The sequence below is a fragment of the Canis lupus genome, chromosome 4 (assembly GCF_048164855.1).
Source record: "Canis lupus baileyi chromosome 4, mCanLup2.hap1, whole genome shotgun sequence".
Taxonomy (NCBI): domain Eukaryota; kingdom Metazoa; phylum Chordata; class Mammalia; order Carnivora; family Canidae; genus Canis; species Canis lupus.
The window spans coordinates 53,939,120-53,958,899 of record NC_132841.1 but is presented as its reverse complement, the minus strand read 5'-3'; the positions used below and the strand labels follow the sequence as shown (position 1 = coordinate 53,958,899).

Here is a 19,780-nt window from a genome sequence, read left to right as displayed (position 1 = left end):
GAAAAGAGACTCTTTGGACAGTTTGTCCATTCCAAGGGAACACCTTTTTCCCTACATATGCAGTTGACTTATCTGCTTGGGGAGCCCCCTGAACCAGGATAGCCCCAGGGTTGGAAAGAAGAGCTTCAATGGAGAAAATACCATAGAAGGTAACCTGAACAGAACTTGGTGATGAATTCAACTGGAGTCAAGTGGAAAGTGAAAAATATGGCGTGACTCCTAGCTTTTGGGCTTGAGAATCATGCTGGCCTGTCCCACTTGCTGAGAGGGGGAAGTCTGGAAAAGAAGACCTTTGTAGTGCTAGGAAATCAAAAGTTTGTTTCAAACATATTAATTGAACTTTCCATTAGATATCAGATAAGCAGATAGGGAGTGAGTTTAGAAAGAGGACATAAGGAGAGAGCTGAACCCAGTTGGAGGGTGGTAACAATTAGAGATCACAGGAAAGGAGCCAGCAAGTTCTATGCTCAACTCATTTAGCCACTAACATGCACTTACACGATGAAACAGGACACAGAGACCATTTGTTCCAGAAACGACTGCCGGCAGGTGGAGGCTGGGTATGCTCACTCAACATGTGTTTTATAGCTCATTTTCAATCAAGGGCTCCCATATAAATCCAGACAGTAGATCATCTACAAATTTAATTAACTGTATTTTTGCAGAATCTCAATTTGACCATAAAAATTTAATGCTTAATATAGTTTAAGGTTCAATGGCCTTTCTTTATAAGAGGAGACAAATGAAATGGCTACAGATTAATTTTTCCGGTCATCTCCAATATATCAGAGTTATGAAGACAACTGAGAAGAGTGTATATTCCAAGTACAAGTCTGAATATTTGGATAAAATATAGGATTTAACTGTCTCCTACAAAATTCTCCTTAAATAAGAATTATTTACTTAATTGTTTGCTTAAAGTAATATCTTTCTAGTGCTTCCTGAAGTGAGTCTCAGAAGCCAAGTAGCTCACACCCAGGTGAAACAACCACGTCACCTTCTAATACCCTTTGCCTTTGGGTACAGACAGTAACTATGTCCAGTTGCTATTAATAATGAAAACAAAACACCTTGCAATAAGTTTGACCAGAGCCATAAATATTTATAAGGCCTAGGGTGAATTCATTCACATTATTAGGTCTGCTAATTTAAGGAGACTTGTCATAAAGAACAGAATACCTGGATTTCAGTCTTAGTTCTGTCATTTGCTAGTTATGACTGTGGGCAAAGCAGTTACCATCAGTTTCTTCAGCTGTAACAGGGGGATAGGAATGTCTACTCGGACTATTTCACAGGGGAGTAGAGCAAAGTAAATAAAATGAGTGTATGTAAAGTTGCCTGCCATATCTATTGCTAGGAAGAGTGAATTCAGGTACATTACAAACTCACTGTCATTCTGTGTCTGATCTTATAATTGCTGGAATAATCAGAAATCAAATGTATCTGGCATATCTGATACAAACACAAAACAAAGTCTAGCACATAGTAGCTGATCGATAGATGTTAGTTTCTTTCTGTCCATGCTTCCTCCATTGCTCACCAGAAGAGCATACAAAGACTCATTGGTTCAATCATGTTTCAAATATGAGGGTTTAAACCCCAGATTCGTGAAATGACGTACTTTTGGTTTCACAGTAAATGCCTCTCAGCCCAGCTTTTCTTATCTGTTAAGTAAGAGATTTGACTAGATAGGTCATTTTAAAACTGTTTCACAGCAAAGGCCTCCCACAGGGGTGAAGGGGGAGACAAAATACAGCTTCCATTCACCCAGGAGCAGATCTGCTTTTAGGGTACTACATACTCCAGTTCTGCATAAGATTCTTTAGGAAAGAGGGTTGTTGCTAACAACAACAAAATACTTTAAAGCAACTATTAGTTTTTGAGAATTAGAAACACTGGTTTGGTGACTGCAGACTCTCTGAGGGCTAGATATGGTTGAAATGTTAGTATCTCCAGGCAGGGCGCAGGTCTACAATTCACCTGGCCGCCTCAGCTTTTTTTGTCTTATACCAGCCTGCTTCATTCAACTAAGTTCCTGCCTAGTCCCAGAATTGCCCCTACCTCTTTGCCATCATTCATATTTTGGGAAAGGTCTATGGTTCACTTACATAAGCTCTTATAAAATACAATAGGAGTTTAAATAAGACGGTTAACTTTTTTCTCATGTAGCAGTGTAAGCAGTCCAGGGCTGATGTGGTAGTCCCATGGTGTCTTGGAATAATATACCTCCTGTCCCGTTGTCCTGCCATCCTTAATCTGCCATTAGGCTTCCATGAGTCCAGATAAAGCTCAGGATTGCTAAAAGGAAAACAGGAGAATGGCTACTGGAAGATAGCTGTGGGCTTGTGCCACAACTCTCCTATTAAATTTTAAAATCTGAGGGCAGATACCATGAGATAAGCATCAGAATACCTTATATGATATCCAGTTATGTGCAAAATCTGTACAAATAGTTGCATAAAACTCATTTATAGTAAGAAGGAAATCAACAGGGAAAGAAAAGATTCTAGGTAGGAAAAGCAGATTGGGTATGAAGGAGAAATTCAATTTTAGACATGTTTAACTTAAATAGTTGTTAGGCATCAGAGGGAGAGGTCAAGTTGACAACCATATAGATCAATCTACCATGTGGGGTAAAGACTGAACTAGGAATGTAAACTTAGAGCAGTCAACATATGGATGACATCTAAAGATTTAGATGAGATCCTGGGAGAATAGGTATAGATAGAGTAAAAGAGAGATCCAAGAACTGGATACATGTGCAATTAGAGGTTGAGGACCTAAGAAGAAAGAAACAAATAAGACTGAAAAATAGCCCTTGTAGGTGGTAGAGAGGTAGGATTTTCAGATACTGAGTGAAAAGTTTTTAAAAAGTGGTGGTGATCAATTGTGTTAAATACTGCTAATATAAGTAGGTAGAAATTGGTAGAAAATAAGGAATCAAAAAACAAGTATTAGATTTATCAGGGAGAAGTCATCAGTCATTGATCACTGACTGAACAGAATGTTACAAGCAAAAGCATGATCAGAACAGGACTAAAGAATTTTCTTGTAAAAGGGAGAAAAATGGAGCATCAACTGACAGGAAAAGGGGGAGGTCAAGAAAACTTTTGGTAAGATATGAGAAATAATAGCCTATTTCATTCTGATAGGAATGATCTATTAGAGAGATAAAATTTAATGATGTGGGTGAGAGGGAATATTATAAGCAATGTCCTGGAGCAGATGACAGGTGACTGGATCTCATGTATAAGTAAAAGAACCAATACTAGAAAGAGGCATGAGAACTTCATCCTAGTCATAGTTGGGAAGGCACAGTACCTGGGTGTCATGCTGGCAAATGGGTAGATATGATGGAGGAGTGAATGGAAGATCTTTGTTCTTCAATTTTTTTTTCAGTGAAATAGGAACTAGATCATTATTGAAAATGAGGATGGAGGAGGGGGAGATATTAGAGCTTTTAAAGAAGAAAATGAGATGTAAAATGGTTATTTAGAAATGGGAGAGTGAATGGACTGAGATTGTATAGTATGCTTGCCCACAGCATCAAGAATACCCAACAATTTATGGTCATGAATTTAAAATGAACCAAATCAGACCAGTTATGTGTTTTATTCAAACCACATTCAACTGTACAGATGCAGGCACGAGGTAATAAAAGTGAGTCAAGGGTAATGACTGAAAGGTAATGACTGATCTTGGAATTTAGGAAGGAAAGTGAGGTCATTTTGGTGATAAAGTATAGTGAAATTCAATAAGATTAATAAATTGAATGTCCAAGTGGGTTTGAAGGACTTTTAGGGTTGAGAGGTAGAGGTAGTGAGTGGAAAGATGGAGATGGTGGTTAGAGAGTGAGTTACAGGAAATTAGGATTCTTAGGATTAAACTTAGGTTATAGGAAATTAGAAAGAGGTACAGCCATTTGTAATGGTATAGGCTGGAGTAAGACTGGGTAAATGACAGGTCGACAGATGAAAAGAAAGCCTGGAACTAGGACAAAAATCACACCTCTCCTGGGTCTTCATCCTCATGATTAAGGCTGATGATGGGCCTCTGCTCTTTTAGGGGAGCTGGTGTTATTACAAGTCAGTCAGTAAGGTCAAGACAAGTGTGTGCACATTCAACGTTTGCCTTTTCCCTAGCAGGGACTAAGAAACCAGTGCATGTGGATTAAAATCCCCTAAATCCTCTACCCACATTGGAAGAGTTAAGAGAGAGCTCCAAACCCTCTGACACACACAGCTTTGCCCATGTTCTAAGCTTTGAATCCACCAACTTGAATCTCACTATGCTGTTCATTAGACCATCACTGGCCCAGATTACCCTTCCTCTACCATATTCTAATCTTCATGGGGTTCTGCAGATACCCCATTTTTTGTCCTCAATATCTCATTTGTCTTATTACTCTACCCATGATATCTGGCTCTTTCCTAAGAATACAGATGCCATTGTAGCCTTCTCAAATGGTAGCTCTTTTTTTTTTCTCCCACACTTCTTGCCTGCTGGGCATGGAGGTAAGGCTGGTTTTCTCTTTGCTTCTTATTGTGCCTTCCAAACAATTTTCCATCCCCCCTCTGTTGAAAACAAAATAAAACAAAAAATGAGTTTTGAACTTCATGTCATCAGATTATATCACATATTATCTCTCCTTGATGCTGTCATCAAACAAACCCTATATCACTTTCCTAAATTCCCACTCGCTTTCAGTTCCTGGCTCACTGTCATTTTCTTCATTACGATTCCCACCTTAGCTCATGCAATTTTAATATAAATTTGAATGAATTATGTAGCTCTTAACTGCCTTAGTTCCATGGTCTACTTCTCTCCATTTTGTATATTCACCCATCAGATTTAGCTATTCACTCCCACGAGTATACCTAGATCTGGTCACTGCTTCTATTAGGCGATGGAAGTCTAGAAAGTTTCTTAGTCGGTATTCTCTACTGCCTTCCCCTTGACATTCATGAAAGGGATGTGGACCTATGAATCTGACCCATGTTCTAATTTAGACTCCTCTATTTACTGTCTGACCTCAGGCAAACTCAAGCTTTGATTCAATTTTTTTATTAGAAAAGGGAAAATAATATCTTCCTCACAAGGTGGTTGTAACGATTAAGTGAGATTATGTATAGTAAAGCTTAAAACTACTACTTTTTTTGCTACCTTTTATACTGAAGAGGCAATATGATACAACACTGCTTAAGTATATAGATTCTGCAGGTTGACTGCCAGAGTTCAGAGCCAAGATCTACTACCTAGTCACATGATCTTGAGCAAATTTCTTAGCTATTCTATGCTCCAGTATCCATATCTGTAAAATGAAGATAATAACGGTACCTGCCTTATTAAGTTGTTGTGAGCATTAAGAGTGTATGCCAGAAAATGAAAACACTAACTTGAAAAGATACCTACACCCTTCTGCTCATTACAGCTTTACAGGGGCTAAGACAAGGAAACAACCTAAGTATCAGTCTATGGAAGAGTGAATAAGATGAATAATACATACACACAATGGAATATTACTCAGCCATAAAAAGAATGAAATCTTGCCATTTGCACAGGATAGATGGACCTTGAGGGCATGATGCCAAATGAAGTAAGTCAGACAAAGACAAATACCATATGATCTCACTTATATGTAGAATCTAAAAATAAGAACACAAAAACTGAGCTCATAGATACAGAGAGCAGATTGATGGATGCCAGAGCTAGGCAATGGAGGGTAGGTTAATGGGTAAAAGTGGTCAAAGGTACAAACTTCCACTTGCAAAATAAGTCATGGGGACATGGTGACTATGGTTAATACTGTACTGCATAACTGAAAGTTGCCAAGACAGTAGATCTTAAAAGTTCTCATCATGAAAACATTTTGTGACTATGTTTAGTGAGAGATGTTAACTAGACTCATTTTGGTGATTATTTCACAATATATATAAGCATCAGATCATGTGCACTTGAAATTAATATAATATTTTAGATCAATTATCCCTCAATTTTGAAAATAAATTACATGCTAAAGTTTGGCAAAACACAGCCACAGGTCAAATACTGTGTATATACAGTAAAAAATATACAAATTTTTATAAATACAGTTTTAAGTACTGTTTGTTGCTTTACAGTTGCAATTGCAGAGTTGAGTCATTGCAGGAGATACCATGTGGAATGCTAATTCTAAATTACTATCTGGCTCTTTACAGAAGTTTGCAGACTGCTGGTACATGCAATCTATTCAAAACAGAGGCACCTGAATAGCTCAGTTGGTTGAGCCAGCTGACTTTTGATTTTGGTTCAGGTTGTGATCTCAGGGTTGTGAGGTCCAGCCCCAGATCGGCCTCCTCACTCAGTATGGAGTCTGCTTGGGAATCTGGCTCTTCTTTTGACCCTACCCTTACTTGTGCACTCTCTAAAATAAATAAATAAAATCTTTAAAACAGTCTAATACAGTGTAGGCTCTCAAACAATAATACATTTATTCTCGATATAACCCTACTACAAGTTGTTCAACAAATTATGGAAGAAATTGAGTGTGGGAGGGCAAGTAGGAATAAACCACTTGCATTGTGAAGTTCTGTAGTAAAGTTCTATTCCACATAGCCCTATACAGAAGCTTGCATTTCTCTGGGGGCAGTGGCAGAGTTTTTTATATTGGGCATAAGGCTAAGTTAGACTTTCACTGGATTTTCATGCCATTGCTGATGTGGTGACCAGTGTACCTCACGCCAAGCATAAAATAGACTTCCAAGGCTATCATCTACATAAGATACCTAACTGAACCCAAGATTTGCACAGCAAGTCAGGGAAGACAAGCCTAAGAGTTAAACTCAGAACTTCTCACAGAATACAATCAAACATGGAGTTATATTTTATTATGTATCTCTAATTGCTTTAGAAACTGAATAATGGATTAGGAGAATAATAAAGGATGTCTAACTAGTATTTTATACTTTTTAGGGTAAAATGCATAGAAATGGCTTTTTGTCAGGACTTGTATAAGGAACTGAAAGCATTTTATAAAACGGTGCTTATATGCCACACACCAAAACACTTATAAACAAAACCTAAGCTCCTAATATTCTTAATTGACTCAATGCTTCTACTGGATATAACACATGGTATTAACTAGAACTTCCATGAATTGCATTCCCTTATTCTATGACTAACTCATGACAAAAGGCCCAAAGGGTTTCTCACTAAAGTTGGGAAACCAGAAGGCTGTGTTAATTGTAGAAATGTACTAGAGTGGTTACCAGCCAGGTTTAGCTGAACACCTCAGCTTTTGAATGCTGGAACTGGCCAACTACTAGCCTTAAAAGGCAATAAGATTATTTTAATATCTTTACACTCCTATAAAGTAGTCACGAGGACTCCATAAGATGATGAATTTAAAGCACTTAGCACGGGGTACTAAGTGAAATAAGTCAGACAGAGAAAAATATATCATATGAATTCACTTTCATGTAGATTATAAAAAATAAAAACCAGAAACAGACTCATAAATACAGACTGGTGATTCCCAAAGAGAAGAGGGAGATGAACAGAACAGGTAAAGGTGATTAAGAAGTATAAATGTCCAGTAGAAAATAAAGAAGTCATAGGGATGAACAGTACAGCATAGGGAATATAGTCAATATGATTTCAATAACAGTGCATGGTAACAGATGGTAACTATACTTACTACGGTGACCACTGTGTAATATATAGAATTGCTGAATCACTGCTATATACCTGAAACTAATATAATATTGCACGCCAGCTCTATTTTAATAATTAAAATTAAGTAAATAAAAATGTAGAGGGCATTTTGCACTTTATACCTCTTATATAAGTTATCAAATATTACCTAGTAATAGTAGCTGTTGTCATTGCCATTATATTGCAAAAACTGCAAAATACAGAGTTACAGACTCTTGGAAACCAATTTCAGTTGTGGATGACTTCATTTCTAGTATGGCTGAGGATTCTAAATCCATAGCCAGTATTGTTTGATAAACTGTAAAATAAAAGAATTAAGACCTAATAGATCTTAGCATTCCTGAAAACTAGATTGACATCAACGTTTAGGTGTTTCGTGTTGAAGTTCATTTTATGAGTTTGTATCTATGTATAAAAAAAATAACACCCTTCCCAAAAGCCTACATAAAAAATTATTTTTTAATGAAATATGGCTTTCTTAGAGGTAACCTCATCAAGGATCCTAGACATTCTCTAAATAAACTCCATAAAGGAGAACAATATTAGGGATATAAAATAATAATTGAAACTTCTAACTTAAAATTCCATATCTGATATTAAAATGGAATTATTTTTTGTTCTAATTGAGATAATCCACATATAAAAGTTTACCCTTTTTTGCTTACAATTCAGTGGTTTTAAATAGATTGACAAAGTTGTGCAACCATCAACCACTCTATAATTCCAGAATATTTTTATCAATCTACAGAGAAACTCTGTACCCATTAGCAACCATTCTCCATAATTTACTGAAGACTTTGGTGTTTGTTTTTTAAGACATGGTAATAGTATTAGGACTATTTTAAAGTGGTTCTTATATTTTGTGATATATCCTAAGATAAAGATAAAATCACATGATACCTAGTAACTGTGCAAAATAACCCACAGATGAGGATACAGTTAAGACAAAATTAGCCTTGTACTAACAATTGTAATTCAAGATCATTATTTCTATTTTTGTATTTGTTTGAAATCCTCCATAATAAAAAAGGCTAAGTAAACAAATATAACACATGAAATTTCAGGGAATGTCAAATCAATAAATACCTCTTTGATATACATCTTTAACACTAATAATATTTAGGAAAAGCAAAACTCTCAACTACAAAAGATAGAATAGAAATATTACATTCCCATATGTCACATAAACATGAAACATTTTATCTTTCACTAACCTTTTATTCAATCTTTGTACACATGGTTCTCACGTAGCTGAGTGTGGATATGTTTTTTAATATTTTCCAGATGAGCTATGTCTAATCTGGTATTCAACCTACCAGTTATGTTCTTAATTTCAATTATTGTAACTTTCTAGTATTTCTATATAACACAAAAATGAATAAATTCCAAGTTTATGGTTAATTTTTCCATTATTTTAAAGTTAGCACCTGATAATCCCAGTTTTTAGATCACCAATCTATTGTCTATTTTCTTACTTGAAGCACTAAATAATGTTTTAATTCTTCAGGGAAAAAAAATTTTAAGTTCCTGGCAGGTAATTAAAGCAGAAATTTCCCACCTTCACCCAATCAAGAACTAAGAAAATCAAGGCTGGATTTCAGTCTTTGTGGAGCTGATCTATTTCTGCTTCATCTTTATTCCTGAGGAATAGTCCTTCAGGGATCCCAACTGAAAGTCCTGAGTGTTTACTACCAAAGCACCTTTACCTTGGCAGGTCCTGAACTACAATTTTTATTCTTTCCAACATAAAGAGAATGCTGACAAGTCTGCTTGCTTTTTGGTTTCTTTGCAGCTACACCTTGCAAGTTGGAGAATGCTCCAAGGAGAAAACTGGTACAGAATATTGGATTCATGATATTTTCCTATTTCTCTGAGATCTTAACCTCTCAACTCATAGCTGACTTACCAGGCTCAAAATCCAATTTTGTCTCGCCATGCCCCTAAGATTGTTAAAAGCTCTACTCAGTTTCTCAGCCTCTCTACCCATGCCAACTATGAATCAGCAGATGCTGTGAGGAATAAAGCATCATAGAATATCAAAACCCACTCCATGTGTTTCCTTTCTTTTTTGAATCCTGGCACCTCAATTCCTAGTCGACTTGGTAGCTCTCTGATTCTTTCAAACATGTTACTATTTTTGTATTTTGTTGAGTTTTCTTGTTGTTCTAGAGAAATGGTTTACTACAAACTATTCCACTCACTCTAGAGACGGATATTACGTTTGGGTATATATATACATACATACACACAAACACACACACACACACACACACATTGGAGATATATATATATACACACATATATATACATTCATTGACATAGTATTTCCAAATGCTTTCCACATTGTAAATTCCTCAAGATTATAGCAAAAACTGGTAGAAGAGTAGCACTATTTTACATTTTTGCAAATCTCTTTAATGTCTATCTTAATAGAGTAGAACTGGATTTTCTGTTATCTGATTCTGCATTCAATCTTATTGCCATATATTGTTTTGGTTGAAATATATGAAGAAAATCTAGCCTCATGCAGAATACATAGATAAAAAATGGAAGAGTGTTTTAATAGTCTTTCCATATAATTGTGGATTTCCTCCTTTGGTACCACACCTAAACTCAAAAGAGAAACAGTTTCTTAAATATTAGTTGCAATGTAAAATCCAAAACTGTATCAATGAACATTTTTTACTTTGTCACATTTAATTTCAGGGAGCTATTTTTTTTACTCTTGAAATATTTGTAACATTATGCACTGGTCATTTGGAAAGTATTGGCTGACCAATATACACACATTTCAATGAAATAATTGAAATAGTTCATTATATAATGTTTTTTTTAGTTCATTATATAATGTTTAAAAAAACCCACATTCATTAATATCACTGTCATTCTCTTGCTAGAAGTCTAACTATTGAGAGGCTATCAAATTCATAGTGGCAGAAACGTGCTTGCTAAAACTTGAATTTCATCAATGGCGACAAATACTGTCAATTTGTTTTAGTAACAGGCTCACTTTTTTCATTTTCAGGATAATATTTACCAAATAATGAAGACTGAAAAACAGATATTCTAAGATATTCTCTCAAGTAATTATGGTGTTCCATGCAATCAGTGGCCAGTTGAGCTTGCAGACCAATCACACATGTGTTTTTGGTATCTAGCAAAACTGTTTTATGCAGAATTCCCATTTCGTCACCCAGCATATTAAAAAGATATTTTATAGGAGATTAAAACTTAATTAACATTTTAATGCTTCATCACATTCTTAAGTGAAATTGTTATACACATGTATTTACATAAATACATATTATCAATCCTCATTCACAAATCTTTATTTGTGAACTTGTCTACTCACTAAAACTTACTTGTAACTCCAAAGTCAATACTTGTGATACATTCATGGTCATTCACAGACATGTACACTATGGTGAAAATTTGAGCCATCTGATGTACACATTGCTACATAAGCTGGAACAAGGCAAGATAAGCTTTTCTTCTTGTTTCAGTTCTCATAGTGTAAGCAAGTATCCTTTTCACAGTCTATTTACTGTGTTTCTGCATTTTCATGCTTTTTGTTGGTGATGATTTTGTGGTTTAAAATGGCCTCAAGCATAAGACAAAAAGTCTCTCTAGTGTCCCTTGGTACAAGAAAGCTGGTATGTGTTGTCTAAAATATGTGTATTAGACAAGCTTCCTTCAAGTATGAGTTATAATTCTGTTGTCCATGAGTTCAATGTTAATAAGTGAATAATATATTAAATAAGGTGTCTTTAAACAGACACACACATAAAATAAAGTTATATATTGATGGTTGGCAAAAATGTTGTATTGAGAGACTTGCAGGAACCTAACATTATATTTCCACTAAGAGCAATGGCACAGTATTCACTAACTCATCTTCATAATAACTTTATAGAATATAATTGGAGCAAATAATGAGCATGAACCATATATACATATGCATAGATGTATATGTGTGTGTTATATATTATGCATGGTACATGTGTATTTGTAAAGAATTTAATGATTACTAATAAGATTTGTGCCACTGCCTTGATTTGTTCTAAGGCATCAGCAGTTTTTATATTATTATTTTTGTACCACCAGTACAAAAGTCAAATGCTGTACAAAATATCATCTTAGTACTATTATTTTTAAACATTTTATTTATTTATTTGTGAGAGACACAGTGAGATAGGCAGAGACATGGGCAGAGGGAGAAGCAGGGTCACCTGTGGGGAGCCTGATGCAGGACTCTATTTCAGGACCCTGGGATCACGCCTTGAGCCAAAGGCAGATGCTCAACCACTGAGCCACCCAGATGTCCAACATCTTAGTATTATTTTTTGAATATTTTATTTATTTATTAGAGAGAAAGACATAACACTAGTGGGAGGGAGGAGTAAGGGGGGGGTGGAGAAGCAGACTCCCCACTAAGCAAGTAACCTTAGGTGGGCTCTATTCCAGGACTCTGGTATCATGACCTGAGCTGAAGGCAGACACTTAACTGACTGAGCCACCAAGGCACCCTTAGAATTTTAATATTATTATGAAAATATTATGATGTTTCCCAAAGGTTAAAAAAAGTTTTCATTATCAAACAGATTTATTTAAAATAGTAGTGTCTGCCATAAAATACATAAATACATAAAATACATCTGCATTTTCCTTGTACTGTGTGTATAGATTTAGCTATTGTTACTTTTTATATATTCATGGAAATAGTATTTCCAAATACTTTCAACATTGTAAATTCTTCGGGATTGTAATAAGTTTGACAACAAAAACTTAAACAGAAGAAAAATTCATGCCTTGTTTTGTTTTATTTTGGTTTTATTTGTTAGTGAAATTTTTGGTAATCTCCTTAATATAATTAACTGCTCATATAATAACTTTAAATTATGTCCATTGAGATATATATTAAATAATTTCCCATTTATACATTTTAAGGCAGAAGATTATTATATCCACAGCATGACTTGAGGGAGTTATAAATGGAAGAGATAAACTCGGTTTGAGGTGATGGCAAAATAAAATTATTAAAGGGAAGAGTGACATTTTTTTACTTTTAAATTACAGTTATTATTGCCCAAAGGGAAGAATAGACAAATAGATCACTTATATTACCTTCATGTCTAAACTATAATTTGATAGGAGAAAATGAAAAAGGATTATGATTTATAAACAAAAAGGAAAGGATAGGTAATGTGAATAAAAGAAAAGATAAATTAGAAATCAGGATTAAAAGTGAAGAAAGATTGAGTAATTATTAATAACAGACACATGTTTAGGAGGCAATTTGTATAGGAGACCATCTTTCAATAAATTCTATCATTCCAGCCTGATGGAGTCTCTTCTCTCATTTCCTTCTTCATGTACTCACCATTCTAGAAAGCTATCAAGATGAGATTTGAATCTTTGATGAGACTGCAAAAAACCTGGACTGAGTTGGTATTGCCCCTCCTAGAGCTCACAGGTGCTCTTTAAGACTGAATAGCCCAGATGTGTGAAAGGTAAGGTACTTACAACCTGGAAGAGAATGAATGTTCATTCTGTCAATTATCCTGTAAAAATACTAATTATAGAGCAGAAATTAGGAAGATTTACTCTTCTCTCGTTAGAGTATAAGAGAAGAAAAAAAAAGAAGGAATAGGATATCAATTTGGCCTTTACTCTTGAAGCACAAAGTCATAGTTTTTAATCATGGGAAACAAACTTGTTCTGGCCACATGGACTTGAGCCAAGAACAAGTCAAGGACACATGCTGGCTAATGCTAGACTGATTCATTGTTACTCTGAGTGTTTTCCAAATTCTGTCAGTTACTGCTAAACATTGGGTAAAAATCTGCCTTGATGGCACTGGGGGGTGGAGTTAGTAGGGTCTAAGCCCAGAGTTAAAGCAGAAGAGCAGTAGCCCCTCTCTTGAGCATGAGCAGTGATAGCAGCAAGCAGTCACTGGTAGATGAAGTAAACCCAGTAGAACAATGATACCTCGAGGGCTACCTGCATTACAGCCAGAAATCTAGCTGTTGAGGGAGGACAGTGTGACAGACCCTCAAGACTTACTTCTGAGTAAATACAAAAATAGATGCAGGCTCTCTGAGAACTAATTTTCAGCAGTGAAGCAAATTGGGTAGCATGTTATATAAAAGCTATTAACTTCCTTGGTAACTCTAGGGTCAGCAAATTAAAAGACTAGCTTGGGATAAGTTTTAATGTTTGCATTTCCTACAAATTATCTTTTAATTAGTGTTTTTGAGGCTTTACTCTGAAAACAAGCAAGTGATACAAGAAAGTCAACACTTTCATTTGTTATAAAAACATTTCCCTTTGCTTAGTTCTCTATTCTACCCCGCTGTGGGACTTGCCCTGTAGGATGCTTCCCATTAGTCTTGGCTTTGTCCTTTCGTTACTAGTTTTATTAAAGACAGGAATCAGTTTAGCCCAGTATGACACACCGCCTTGTGTGTAACGGTAACTTCATTCCTCCAACTTTGAAACTGGTTAACAATCCTTATCAGCAAATAAAATCCCCCTACTGCAGACAAGTAAAGTGATTGAGAAACTCATAAAAAGCTGAGGTAAGAAAGCCAGATGAAGTTAAAACAAGTATCGGCTCTAGTTCTCTATTGATCTTAACAGTAAATATAAAAAACTAACAAGTTTATTGGCCTTCTTTTAATTATAAGTCATTATTATTGCACTGTTTTTATATCTACTAGTAACTTCTTAGTTGGAATCTTCCAGTAAAATGCTCAAAATGGACATTTTTAAAGATAAAGAGGCACAACTATTCAGGTTTTAACTTGTAAAGCTGTGGGTTTTCTAGGACTTGGAATTATACCATACATGTAAATAATGAGAGTTCTAAAAACCAAACTTCAGTTTTATAAAAAATAGGTTTAAATTTTGTTGGATAAAGAAAATAGGCATCTCCAAATTAAGACAGGATATATAGAATGCTCTTTCAGGAGATAACAGTCTAGTTAAATATAACTAATGAAATAAGCACAGACTCACTCCTATAATGTGATCATATATTAAACTGCATTTCTATACCTAGCAGCAACAAAAAGGTTGAATTAAAATCATTTACTCTAAAAAAAGGGAACACTTGTGATCATGATTTTTAATCATCAAATGCTGTAAAACCCAGTGGCTAGAAAGTTTACACTTGCTTTATGCAACCCCAAAGGTTTGAGTTTAGATATTATCACCAAACACTCTAGAGAGAAATATTTTGTCCAAAGACAAGTGAGGGTCCAAGTGTAGGAAGAGCCTGAACTCACCTCCTCCCCAGAAATACCAAATCTACACCTAGAAATAGCACAAGTCCTCCTGAAGAACAACTGAGCATTGATCAAACAACTTCTGCACAACAAATGCCAGAGGGGCTACATAGAGAAGGGTAAGAGAGACAAAGACATGGTAATAATAGGAAACCCATCCCTCATGCAGGGGCCTGAAGTAGGGAAGGATATCACTGAGCTCATGCACAGACTCACCCACCCTGGGGCACAGTGAAAACAGTACTGGTTTAAAAAGCAACTAGACTATAAGTGAAGAAGATCTATTTACTAACCTTAGAATGCCTGCCAAAATGGGTTGAGAACTGCTGGACCTCTCCAGGGTCAGAGGCCCCAACCAGCATAATATTTTACATTTTCTCTCCACCTCAATAATGTAGGCAACAGTAGGGTCTGGATGTTCTAGCTGGCCTGTCAGGGCCACTCTGGCATGCTCTGGGCCCCTCATCTGCCCCAATCTGGATGTCCCACCAAGGAAGCTCCAGCATAGCATGTTGCAAGACTCTCCTGCTTGCACCTGACCCAGCCATCCCATAAAGGCAGCCCCAGTACAATTCTCTGAGATTCCCCAGCCCAAGCCTTCTCTAACTGTTCTACCATGGTGGCCCTTGTATAGGACACCACTGGACTTTCTGGCCCACATCCACTCCAGCTCTCCTATCACAATGGTCCTAGCACGCATGCCCTAAAACATGCTGGCCAGTAACCACTCCAGCCTCAGCCATCCTGCCAAGGCAGTCTGCATGTGGAATGCCCTGGAACCCCACCAGCCCCTATCTGTACCAGCTCCAGCTTTCTGCCAAAGCATCCAGGTACATGCAGTGTACACAGGGAAAACTTCTCTTCCAAGACCAAAAGAGATAGCTCTCCCACCTAATTTATAGAAACAAACACAGAAAAAGTCAAACAAAATGAGACAGAGAAATATATTCCAAAGAAAAGAACAAGATAAAACCCACGGAGAAAAAAACAACTAATGAATGGAGAAAAGTAGTTTACCTGATGAAGAGTTAAAATTAATCATCATAGAAATCTCACCAAACTCAGGAGAAGAATGGAAGAACAGAGTGAGAATTTCAACATAGTTAGAAAATATAAGAGAAAAACTATCAGAACTAAAGAACACAATAACAAAAATAAAAAATATACTAGAATGAATCAATAGCACATTAGATGATTCAGGACAGATCAGCTATGTGGCAGATAGAAGAGTGGAAATCACCCAATCAGAAGAAGAAAACAAAGATGTTTTTAAATAAAGATAATTTAAAGAATCTCTGGGCAACAGGGGGTGTGCTAATATTCATATTACAAACGTCCCAGAAGAAGAGAGAGAAAGAAATAAAAAATCTCTATGAAGAAATAATGGCTGAAAATCTCCCTAACCTGGAGAAGAAAACAGACATACAGGTCCAGGAAATAAATAATATGAACTCAAAAAGATCCACATCAAGACACACTATAACTAAAATGGCAAAATTTAAAGAGAGAATCTAAAGGCAGCAAGAGAAAAAGAATCATTTACAATGGAAACCTCATAAGTCTATCAGCTGATTTTTCAAAAGAAATTTTGCAGACCAGAAGAGAGTGACAGGATATATTTAAAGTATTAAAAAGGAAAAACTTACAATCAAGAATACTCTATCTGGAAAGGTTATCATTTGGGATTGAAGGAGAAATAAAGATTTTCCCAGATAAGCAAAAACTAACGCAGCTCATCACCAGTAAATTGGTCTTACAAGAAACGTTAAAGGTTGGTCTTCTTTAAGCAGGAAAAACCTTAACTAGAAATCAGAAAATATATTAAGGAAAAAAGTCTCACTGGTAAAGGCAAATAGTACAGGTAGTAGATTAGCCCTTAAAAAGCTAGTTGGAAGATAGTAAAATCAACCATAACTACAATAAGTAGTTAATTGATACACATAATAAAAAAGTATGAAATGTGATCTTAAAACAAAATATGGTGATTGGGGCAGGGGGTGGAGATAGAAGTGTTTTTAGAATGCATTTGAACTTAATCAACTATCAACTTAAAACAGACTGCTAAATATAGAGGTCAATATATATGAACCTCATGGTAACTAAAAACCAAAAACCTTTAATAGATATAAGAAAAATAAAGAGAAGGGAACCCAAACAATAAAGAAAACCATCAAACCACTAGAGATAAAAAGAACAACAACAACAAAAAAAAAAAACAGACAAAAACAAAACAAAAAACAAAAGACAGAGAAAATTACAAAAAGAGCCAGAAAAAAAAAATTAACAAAATGGCAATAAGTACATACCTATCAATAATTACTTTACCGGGACGCCTGGGTGGCTCAGAGGTTGATCATCTGCCTTTAGCTCAGGGCATGATCCCAGTATCTGGGATGGAGTCGCACATCGGGCTCCCTGCACAGAGCCTGCTTCTCCCTCTGCTTGTGTCTCTGCCTCTCTCTGTGTGTGCCACTCATGAATAAATAAATGAAATCTTTTTTTAAAAAATTACTTTACCTGTAAATGGACTTAGTTTTCCAATGATAAGATATAGTGTGGCTGAATGGATAAAAATACAAGACCTATTTTTATATTGCCTACAAGTCCTATTTATATGCTGCCTACAAGAGATTCACTTCAGATCTAAACACACATACTAAAAGTAAAAGGATGACAGGATGCCTGGGTGGGTGGCTCAGCAGTTGAGCACTTGCCTTTGGCTCAGGGCATGATCCCGTGGTGCCAGGATCCAGTCCCATATCAGATCCCCTGCATGGAGCCTGCTTCTACCTCTGCCTATGTCTCTGCCTTTCTCACTGTGTCTCTCATGAATAAATCAATAAAATCTTTAAAAAAAAGAAAGTAAAAGGATAGAGAAAGATATTCCATGTGAATGGAAATAGAAAGAAAGCTGGAGTAGAAATTCTCATTTAAGACAAAAGAGACTTTAAAAGAAGACTGTAACAAAAGACATAGAAGGGCTTACATAATAGTAAAAGGATCAATCCAAGAATAGGATAAAACATTCATAAATACTTACGTACTCTACATAGGAGCATCTAAATATATAAAGCAAATATTATCAGACATAGAGGGAGACATTGATAGTAACATATAATAGTAAGAGACTTTAATGCTACACTTACATCAATGGATAGATTATCCAGACAGAAATACAATAATGAAATGTTGGCCTTAAGAGACATTAGGCCAGATGGATTTAAGAGACATATACAGAACATTTCATCCTCAAACTGCAATACACTTTCAAGTGCACATGAAACATTTTCTAGGAGAGATCACATGTTAGTCCACAAAAGAAGTCTCAATAAATTCAGGATAGGAGTCTTATCAAGCATCTTCTGTGACCACAACGATATGAAACTGGAAATCAATCACAAAAAGAAAACTAGGATAACAAACATAGGGAAAATAAACAACATCCTACTAAACAACCAATGGGTTGAAGAAATCAAAGAGGAAATAAAAAATACCTTGGAAGAAATACAAATGGAAACACAACTTTCCAAAATCTAGGGATATAGCCAAAGGAGTTCTTTTTTTTTTTTTTTAATTTTTATTTATTTCATGATAGTCACACAGAGAGATAGAGAGGCAGAGACACAGGCAGAGGGAGAAGCAGGCTCCATGCAGGGACCCCGACGTGGGATTCGATCCCGGGTCTCCAGGATCGCGCCCCGGGCCAAAGGCAGGCGCCAAACCGTTGCGCCACCCAGGGATCCCTAGCCAAAACAGTTCTAAGAAGCAAGTTCATAGTGACGTGAGCTTCCTTCAAGAAACAAGATAAATCCCAAATAAACTATCTTACTTTAGACCTATAGGAACTATAAAAAGAACAAATTCCAAAGTTAGTAGAAGGGAAATAATAAAGATCAGTGGAAATAAATAAAATAGAGATTAAAAGAAACATTAGAGAAGATCAATGAATCTCAACCTGGTTTGTTGAAAACATAAAGTCAATAAACCTCTAGCCAGATTCATCAAGAAAAAAGAGAGGAGTGCCAAATAAAACTATAAAATTAAAGAGATGTTACAACTGACACCATAGACACACAAAGGATCACAAGAAGCTATTCTGAAAAATCATTTGTCAACAAATTGGTAAATCTAGAAAAAGTAATTAAATTCCTAGAAATACATAGCCTTCCAAGATTGAATCACAAAGAAATAGAAAGCCTGAATAGACCAATTACAAGTAATAAAATTGAAACAGTAATTTAAAAACTTCCAAAAACCAGAAATTCAGACCACAGTGATATATAATCTGGCACCTGTCAGAATGGCCATTATCAAAAGACAAGAAATAACAAGTGTTGTCAAGGATGTGGAAAAGGGGAAACCTTTTACATTGTGGAGGGATGTAAATTGGTATATCCACTACAGAAAACATTATAGGGGTTCCTCAAAAATTTAAAAATAAAACTACTTTATAACAAGCAAGCCCACTTTGGGGTTTTTATCCAAAGAAAATGAAAACACCAGTTCAAAGAGATATATGCAGCCCTATGTTCATTGCAGCATTATTTACAAAATCCAGGATATGGAGGAAATCTGAGTGTTACTTTTGGATGAATGGATAAAGAAAATATAGTATAAAACCAATGGAATATTACTCAGCCATAAAAAAGAACAAAATATTTCTATTTGAGACAACATAGATGGACTTAGAAGACATTACACTAAGTGGAAATAAGCCAGACACAGAAAGACAAATACCATATAAGTTCACCTGTATGTGGAATCTAAAAAATAAAATAAATGAAAAAACAAAAACAAAAACA

At 35.7% G+C, this 19,780-nt stretch overlaps 1 long non-coding RNA gene across 1 annotated transcript in view; it reads right to left on the bottom strand.

The window, feature by feature from the left end:
* The window catches only part of LOC140632409 (uncharacterized), a 47,581-nt gene extending 29,959 nt beyond the window's left edge, over positions 1 to 17,622 (bottom strand). The window contains exon 1 of the long non-coding RNA XR_012029960.1: positions 17,285 to 17,622. This is a non-coding gene — a long non-coding RNA (uncharacterized lncRNA). The remainder of the gene's footprint in view (positions 1 to 17,284) is intronic.
* Between the last annotated feature and the right edge of the window lie 2,158 nt (positions 17,623 to 19,780).